Below are 9,087 nucleotides of genomic sequence, written 5' to 3'. Positions count from 1 at the left end.
TCCAACAGAAAATTCCAATATGCACATCAGGGATTTCATAGAGATCTGCGACACCTTCAGGTTCAATGGTGTGCCTGAGGATGCAGTGAAACTGAGACTTTTCCCATTCTCTTTGAGGGATAAAGCTAAGAGCTGGTTACAATCTCCACCATCTAGTTCTATTACTAATTGGGAAGATCTTACTCAAAAGTTTCTCATTAAATTATTCCCTATGGTGAAGACAATTGCAATTAGGAATGCTCTTACTCAATTTGCGCAGTAATCGGGAGAATCTCTATGTGAAGCTTGGGAGCGCTACAAGGAGATGCTTAGAAAGTGTCCTCATCATGGAATGCCTTATTGTATGGTCATCAATTGCTTCTATAACGGTTTGGGAGCACGGTCAAAATCCATGCTCGAGGAAAAGAGCTATGAGGAAGCTTATGGTCTAATTGAACTGATGGCTGCTAATGAATATCAGTGTCTGACCCAGAGATTACCATAGGGAAAGGTAGCAGGAGTTCTTGAAGTGGATAGAGCTATAGCTATAGATGTTCAGCTAAAGGCATTGTCTATAAAGATCGATTATCTGGCTAACTATGGAGTTCATCAAAGGACAAGTGTTTGTGAGCTTTGTGCAGGTTCACATGCGACGGAGCAATGCGCTATATCTAATGAATCAGCTCAGTTTATGAGCAACTTTCAGAGATCGCAGTAACCAATTCCAGACACATACCATCTTGACAACTAGAATCATCCTAACTTCAGCTGGAGCAATAATCAGAATGTAATGCAACAGCCGTTCCAGCAGTTTGGAAACAAGCAATTCAATCATCCTGGTTTTCAGCAACAATTTGCACCAAGACAACAACTCCAACTTCAACAACAAACTCATGGAGGTGCAGGTCTATCTTCTAATGAAAAATCTGAACTGGAGGAGTTGAGGCTTATGTGCAAAAATCAGGCTCTTATATGCCAAAGCCAGGCTGTTTCTATCAAGACTCTAGAGAACCAGATAGGGCAAATTGCTAACGCCTTATTGAATGAACCATCAGGAACGCTTCCTAGTGATACAGAAGCCAATCCAGGAAAGAGGGAAGTTAAAGAATAGGTGAACGCCATCACCTTGAGATCTGAAAAGGTCGCAAGTCCCCAAATTCAGCAAGATGAAGAGTCTGAAAATTCTGTCCAGAATGCATGTGCATCTGCACCTTTGCCAATTCCAGAAAATTAGATTGTGGCTGAAGAAGAGGTGCTAAAGGATGCTTAGGTGGAACCAAGGAAGAAAATTATTGTCAACACTCCTCCTGAGGGTAATACAGGGGAAAACAGGTCTATCCTCCACCTCCGTTTCCTAAACGGCTTCAAAAGCATAAGTTCGACAAGCAATTTGCCAAGTTTTTGGAAGTTTTCATGAAGCTGCATATCAATATACCTTTTGCTGAAGCTCTAGAACAGATGCCGAGCTATGCTAAGTTCATGAAGGCTATTCTATGTCGGAAGCTAAAACTTGGGGAGCTGGAAACCGTGGCTCTAACGAAAGTGTGCAGTGCTGTGCTGCAACAGAAACTACCTCTTAGGCTTAAAGATCCAGGAAGCTTCACGATACCTTGCACCATTGGTAATCTGTCGTTCGACAAGTGTTTGTGTGACTTGGGAGCTAACATCAATCTGATGCCCTTGTCCGTTTTCAAGAAACTTGATTTGCCTGATCCAAAACCTGTGAACATGTCTTTGTAGTTGGTTGATCGTTCCATCACTTATCCGCGAGGAGTAGTGGAGGATATCTTGGTTAAGGTGGATAAGCTCATCTTTCCTGCTGATTTTGTCATTCTAGACTTTGAGGAGGATAAAAAGATTCTCATTATCTTGGGAAGACCATTCTTGGCTACAGGCCAAACTATGATTAATGTGTAAAAAGGAGAGCTTACTATGAAGGTTCAAGATCAAAAGGTCACTTTTAATGTGCTCAAGGCAATAAAGTTATCCACAGATAAAAAGCAGTGCTTTAAAGTAGATCGGGTCGACTCTGACATGAATTCGGAGCTTGAGCAATTGCCAAAGTCAGATAACTTAGAGAGATCCTTAATAGGGGAATTAGTTTTTGAAGATAAAGAAAGAGCAGAGCAACTGTAGATTTTGAATGCACCTCCGTAGAAGAAGAAGTTGGATATGCCATTCGATTCTCTGGGGTTAGCAGAGCTGAAAATTTCTCAGCAGCGTCTCGAGCCGTGTATTGAAGAAGCTCCCACACTTGAGCTCAACCCACTACCATATCACTTGAGTTAAGCATTCTTAGGTGCACCTCCTGACAAGGGGTTGGAATATATCTATGATGTAGAGGGTGGCTTGACGGATCCTCTCGTGCCTACAAAAGGTTCTTCACATGTGCAGCAGGTAATTGATAGGTTTAGTCTTGGTGATGGGCTGTATTAAAGGTTGATTCAGCGTATTGAGGCCATGCATGACATCCACCGACGTTTTGCTGAAGATTTGAAACACATTCTCGATACTGTTTTCCGAGACACTGGTGTTGAGGTTGATTGGCCATCTGATCCTCCACCCGAAGAGGGTGATCCTCCTGACAACTAGGTATGCCTGAAATCCTTATTATTACCTTCAATGAGGACATTGAAAATTTTATGTTTGGGGTGATAATATAAGGATTAGTTTGTGTGTGTCTATATAGATTTATATAGGTTCATTTTCCATGTTTAGTTGTATTTCATTCATATTTTTGCATGATTGTTCATATATGACATATTTGTTTATGTTTTTTTTTGTGAATTCATATAGTTTCATTTGCATGCATATAACATGATCCCTTAGGTTGAGCTATTTCTGATGTTGATGTGAGTGTGGTGATGACGAATAGAGAGTTGTTTAAGTCTTAATGAATTGATTTGCATGCTAGAATTTTTTTTCACAAGTCTTATAGGATTGCTTTTGAGCTAGATCATGATCATATTTGTTTAGTTGTTAAGATTTAATCACTTGTTTATATTTAGAATTTTTGGTATTCTCTTAATGACGTAAAAACACTAGATTTTTAAACTGGAGAAAAACTTGGATTTCATTGCGAGTTGTGAATAAGCCTGGGCGTTAAATGGCTAGTAGCCGACTTATATTTATATGAGTAGTCTAGGGTTGAGCAAGATGGAGTGAAGCGCACTCGTTCAGAATATGAGAAAAAAAAAAGAAAAAAAGAAAAAAATATTTGTTTAAGCATAATTGATCAAGAGTGAGCTCTTTAATACTCGAGTTATTAAGTTCTCAGGGGACTTTGTGCCTGGTGACCTAAGAGTTTTATAGTATGGGATCCGCTAACCTAACGCTCGCTACATGGGTATTATCGTATAAGTCTTTTATGGATCTCATTCATTGCACCGTCAAATAAGCATCTTTGTTATGTGTTCAATAATAGCATGAATCCTTGTATAACTCTAGTAGAAAGGAGGTGTTGTGAGCCATTATGCGTTTAACATCTATTCTGTTTATAAATTTGTGATTGTTTTGATGCTAAGATAAGTATGGTTATTGATCTAGTATCGAGAGTATATCTGTTAAGCATTGCACACATGCATATTTCTGGTTGGTGAGTTGGTTTGTGGGGTTTATTCGAACTCTGTTTAGAGTCATTGCATTCTTAGAGGCATTCGCTTGTTGGTTGGTTATGGTTATTTTGAGGGGATCGATTGCATTATCACTTAGTTGCATTCACGTAGTTGCATTCATGCATTAGGTTTGTTTTGTAGTTTTGGGTATGTTTATGATTGAGGACAAGCATCGATTCAAGTTTGGGGGTGTGATAAGTGGATTTTATATCTACTTGGAATGCTTCATTATAAGATTAAGTTGGTGTTTTGGACTCAAGTTGTTGGTACTTTTGATATTTTTTTGTGTTTTTGCATCTCAGGCACTAGTTGGAGGAAGAATGGAGCTTTTACTGAACATATGTTGAAAAGAGCCAAGAGTCTGAAGTCAAGGCCATTCCCAAATTATGGAGGATCTTATTAGCTCTGCGTGGACTATTGGATTGTCGAAATCGGATGAACGAAACTCAATCTTCAGTTAAAACAAGAAAAAGAGCCAAAATCCAGTAGCACGGCGGGCCCGCGCTGGAATGCGGGGTGGCCGCGCCAGAATTCCAGAAATAGTGCGCACCCGTGCTGGTATGGAGGGCGGACGTGTTGGTATGTTCAGCCAGATTCCTGATTCGAGTCCGTTTTGGAGGTTTGGAAGCCCAGTTCGATCCTGAAGCCTATATATACCCTAAATAAGACGTTTTTAATAACAAGGAGACCAGGGGAGAGCAAAAAGAAGACCAAGAGAGCACAAGATGGCTACGGAGAAGAAGATTTGCATATTCTTCAATATAGTTGATACTTTGGAAGCTTGTTCAGATTTGTTTTTGAACCCTAGTACTCCTATATTGTTTATTATCATGCTTTCATTGGAATCCATGGTGAAGATGAGTTCAGTTATGAACTAATCATTTTCGTGGGGTTCTAACGGATTTACTTATGGATTTCTATAGTTAATTTGTTTCAATATCTTGGTGTGTGGTGATTGATTGATATCCTAGTATTGGTTGTGCTTATTCGTCTTATGTGCGAAGCTAACATATAAGATAGCATGTTAATCTTTATTGAAGCGACAGTGAATATAGAGGTTTAGAACTTGTCATGCTAGCATAGGTTCATGTATAATTGTTATGCATGATTCGTAGGTAATATTAACTATCTTACTTTCCCTATGTAATAACGAGAGATAACTTGTTCATTAAACCTTTATGTTGTCAAATTCCATAGACATATATGGTCTCAACATAATTTGTGTCTATTCAGCTTCCATCTCTTTTGTGGATGTCTGGTACTAGGGTATTCGTACAACGAAAGTTGGTATTTACTAGTTTCATGTTATCTAATTAAATGTCATCACCATTGCATGCTAAGGTTAAGAACAACGACTTTGAATGAAGTATTTAATAAAGTTAGAATCCCATGTTATCTCATATAGTTAATTCAATCACTTTTAATCTTAGTTAATTGCTTGTTAGTTTAATCTTAGTTATAATCATCTCAACTTATTATTGTCTTAGCATTGAGCGATAGCCATACCATTGTTGCATAGGTGCATAATCTTGTGTTAACTAAAAGAGTCTCTGTGGGAACGAATCTCATTTATATCTTATACTACATGCAAACGCGTATACTTGCGTGTAATTTTAGCATGTGTTTTTGCCCTAACACAAGGAAATTACCCCTGACCATATTTTTTATGGTTCAGTAATATATGAATAACTGTTAATTTAAATTATGTAGTGGAACAAACTGTTTTAAGTTACGTATCCCCTGTGTTAAAAATGTTTTGTTAACTTATGATTTGGGGAAAATTGAAAAGGTTTTGTAAAGTGTGGTGTGATGAATTTTTTTAAAAAAGAGATAGGTAGGAGTGGATTTAAAAACTGGATAAAACAAATCATATATTGGATAACGGTCGTAAGTGGCTAAGTCGGTTGCCCGCCCTATCTAAACCGCTTAGTCCATCATAACTTATCAGAGACCTAGCTAGTCTTTGTGGATCGGATACGAATTGTGTGAAAGCCTGATTAGCTTTCCTAGACGAATTGTGTGATAGCCCGGCCAGCTATCCTAGATAAATTGTGTGGAGGCTTGATCAGTCGTCCCTATATAATATCCAATATATATCTGATTATGGTTTGTGGTTCCCAAAACGGAACAAATGTTTTATGGTCCTCGTAATGGGACAGATGATTTTGTGGTTCCCGTAACAAGACAAATAATTTTGGGTCCCCGTAACGGGACAAATGGTTTTGTGGTTCCCGCAATGGAACAAAGGATTTGAGAATGAAAATAGCATGCTAAAATTTGACACTGGTATTTACACAGCACACGACTGATGTTATTGTTTTACAGAGCATGCTAGTTGGTTGATATCCAGTTTATACTTATTTTACTTGTTTTTGTAACAAGTTATGATTTATGTTCCTATAACTGTTTTTCATAAACTTTTTTATTTGTTATTCATATAGTGGTACTGCTGAGCGATTGATCGCTCACTCTTGCAATATGTTTTGTATATATATATATTGCAGATACATAAGACACCTTTCTGTTGTAAGCAGGGTAGATTTCCAGTTCCTCCTGTGTCAGGCTCCTCTAAGGTGGTTGTGTCAGACCTGATGTGGTCTGTTGAATTGTTGTATTAAGTTAGTTGTGTCAGACTTGTTCAATAAGTTTGGATGTAATAGTTATGTAACTTAAATCATACTTAAACCTGGAAAAGATTTTGGGAAGAAAGGGGTCGTGTTTTTTAGATTGATTGTATTATTGTTGTTGTTGATGTTCATGACGTCAACCCTGACCCCGGGGTTGAGGTCGTCACATGGATTCTATATTTGGTAAATTCATGAATCTCCACATCATTATGTCTTCTTTATTGTATATGTCATTGATATCAATAACTCTGTTGACATATGGTGATTTTGCATATGGACCCAACTTTAATTGTCTTGTGCTTTTCTCTCTAAGCACTTGCTTTGGTGTGACAAAATAATCTTGTTCAGCTGTATCTTCATGATCTTTGTTGATATATTGACATACTTGGCTAACAATTTCTATCTCTGGCCCAAGTGAAAAAGATGGTACTGCATCCAGATCTTTCTTCTCTTTATCGGTTAAGTCATTCATATCTTTCTTCCCTGTCTTTTATTGATTTCCCTTTTCAGAATTGATAAGCTCTCGAATGTCCATTTCCTATAAAATTCTTTCTTCTAAATCAACTTTTTCAAATTCTTCACAAACCTCTTTTTTATCAGGTTTTACCACATCTTCTTCATTCTGCTCATTTATGAGATCTTCTCTTACATCATTAATATTCTTCACATTGAAAACTTCATCATATACATTCTTAATCAACATAAGTTGTATGTTCATTGGATATTTTTCAATTGCTCTATTAATTTCTTTATCAAATAGAATTTTATCATCAATGATTTTTGATGATCTGTCACACAGCAAGTCAACACAATTCTAACAATACAAATTAACACAAATTAATAAAAACTTTTAAGATGCAGTATGTAAATTTAATAGATTGTACTATATATAATAGATAAGTCATATAAATATAATTCTAACATATAACATGATATAAACTAATCACTAAATATCTATAATCAACAAAATGTGTGTCATAAGTTATTAATTGATTAAATGTGTTATATTATTACCTCTTCTGGTAGTAAAAAAAATAATTACCGCCATCTAATATAAGGATTCATAATTATACATTAGTAGGAATATCATAGTAAAGATTACTAGTCTATACTAATTAAAAATCGAGAGTTCCAGCATGATATGTGTGCATCAGTATTTAAATTTATTTTTAAAACGTAGATTATGTGACTGCCAACTAGTACTATTGGTGTTGTGAATGCAGGTACTGGGAGTCATGGATGGTACTGCTGGTGTTCTACTGAGCATGGGTGTACCCTTTTGAAGTACCATTTCTAAAATCATCAAAATAATTATCATCTGGTTATCAAAATACTCAGCATGGGTGTACTAAATATCTATAATCAACAAAATGTGTGTCATAAGTTATTAATTGATTAAATGTGTTATATTTATTACCTCTTTTGGTATTTCAGTTATATAATCTTCATAATTTTCAGACTTCACATCCTCTTCATCTACTTTTTCAGTTGGCCATTTGCGCCATTGACCATCATCAACATTATCATCTGGTTTTAGATATTTATCCCATGATACACTATCATTTTCCCCATAATTTCCTCTGTTAAGGTTGAAATCATTCCAATCTGGAGCGTCATTACCATTAAATTCCATCCCATCAGTTCCAAAATATTGTACATAAATAAACAATTTGATTAATATAACTTTGTATATCAATTAAAAGTAATTTTTGAAATTACACATTATTTTACAATATCTGTATATTATCTTGGATGCTATCATTCCACTCATTTCCAGCATTTTCTTGCGCAATAAAATAATTATCTTTAAAATTCTGTTGTAAATGATAGAAATTTTATGATCAATGATACTACAACATTAAACTTTAATATTTTGAGATTTATATTACTCAATTAAATTAATTTTACCTTCCTTGGAGATGGAGTTTTCTGTAATTGCGAGTCCTGTGAAAAATAGTCTTTTAAATTAGGTAAGATTTTTCCCCTTCCAAACTCTCCACTTTACACCTCAATTGCTTCCCTTTCTTTAAGTTTGTCTTATGTCCAACCAGTAAAAGATGGATATTTTCTTTCAACTAGTTGCATGCCTTTGTGCTTGCCTGATCAACGTAAAGTAACTGCAAATGATAATTGAAATATGCTAATTATAAGTAATGATTCTGCCTAAGTAGTTTTGGTATTTAAATATAAAAATTATAAACTTACTGTAAGGAAAATTTGTGATCCCCTGAAAAAGTGAGAAGAAATTTTATCCCAATTATCTTTTCCAGTTACTAGGTACTGTAACAGAAATTCAACCCAGTTGTAGGAAACACGATTATTCAAGTCTTCAAATTTAACAAGTTGTTTGTCAACATAAGAGTGAGCAGGCGTTTCTATGAGAACATTTGATAGCACAACCAAGAAGTTAATTTTGAACATCTCCGTCACCCTTGTTTCTTCTTTGATTTTCTCAACAACTTTAGATGTGGTTATCTGCTCATTGGAAAACTGATATAACCATTCTTTCAATATTCTGGAAGTATCCTTATTTGTTGTTGGTTCAATTTTTTACCCCCATGTGGTAATCCAAGCACATAAAAAATATCTTCTTCCGTGATGTATATTCTCCCATTTTGATGTCCTATTGAAACATTTGAATTGTCAAATGCATTGATAATTATGGAAGCTAACTATGATAGTATCATTTCCAAATTAAAACCACGCAATGATTCAAATCCAGAGTTGGTAACCCACTTCTTTTGTTGATAGGAAAATAATATGCCATTTCACCAAAAAGTCTTGGAGAATTTCTGATTACGGCTTTCTTCAGTTTGTCAATTTCCTATTATAAAAAAACAATCAGAAAAAAATAGTAGTCAAACTAA

General features: G+C 35.7%; 1 non-coding gene across 1 annotated transcript; it reads right to left on the bottom strand.

Moving 5' to 3' along the window:
- Nucleotides 1–226: 226 nt before the first annotated feature.
- Nucleotides 227–333, bottom strand: LOC141676149 (small nucleolar RNA R71). Its single transcript, XR_012556755.1, has one exon. It is a non-coding gene; the product is annotated as a small nucleolar RNA R71 (small nucleolar RNA).
- Nucleotides 334–9,087: the final 8,754 nt, after the last annotated feature.

This window comes from Apium graveolens, chromosome 7 (assembly GCF_009905375.1).
Source record: "Apium graveolens cultivar Ventura chromosome 7, ASM990537v1, whole genome shotgun sequence".
In the NCBI taxonomy this organism is placed as follows: domain Eukaryota; kingdom Viridiplantae; phylum Streptophyta; class Magnoliopsida; order Apiales; family Apiaceae; genus Apium; species Apium graveolens.
The sequence above is the reverse complement of the archived record's forward strand: the minus strand, read 5'-3'. Positions and strand labels throughout refer to the sequence as shown.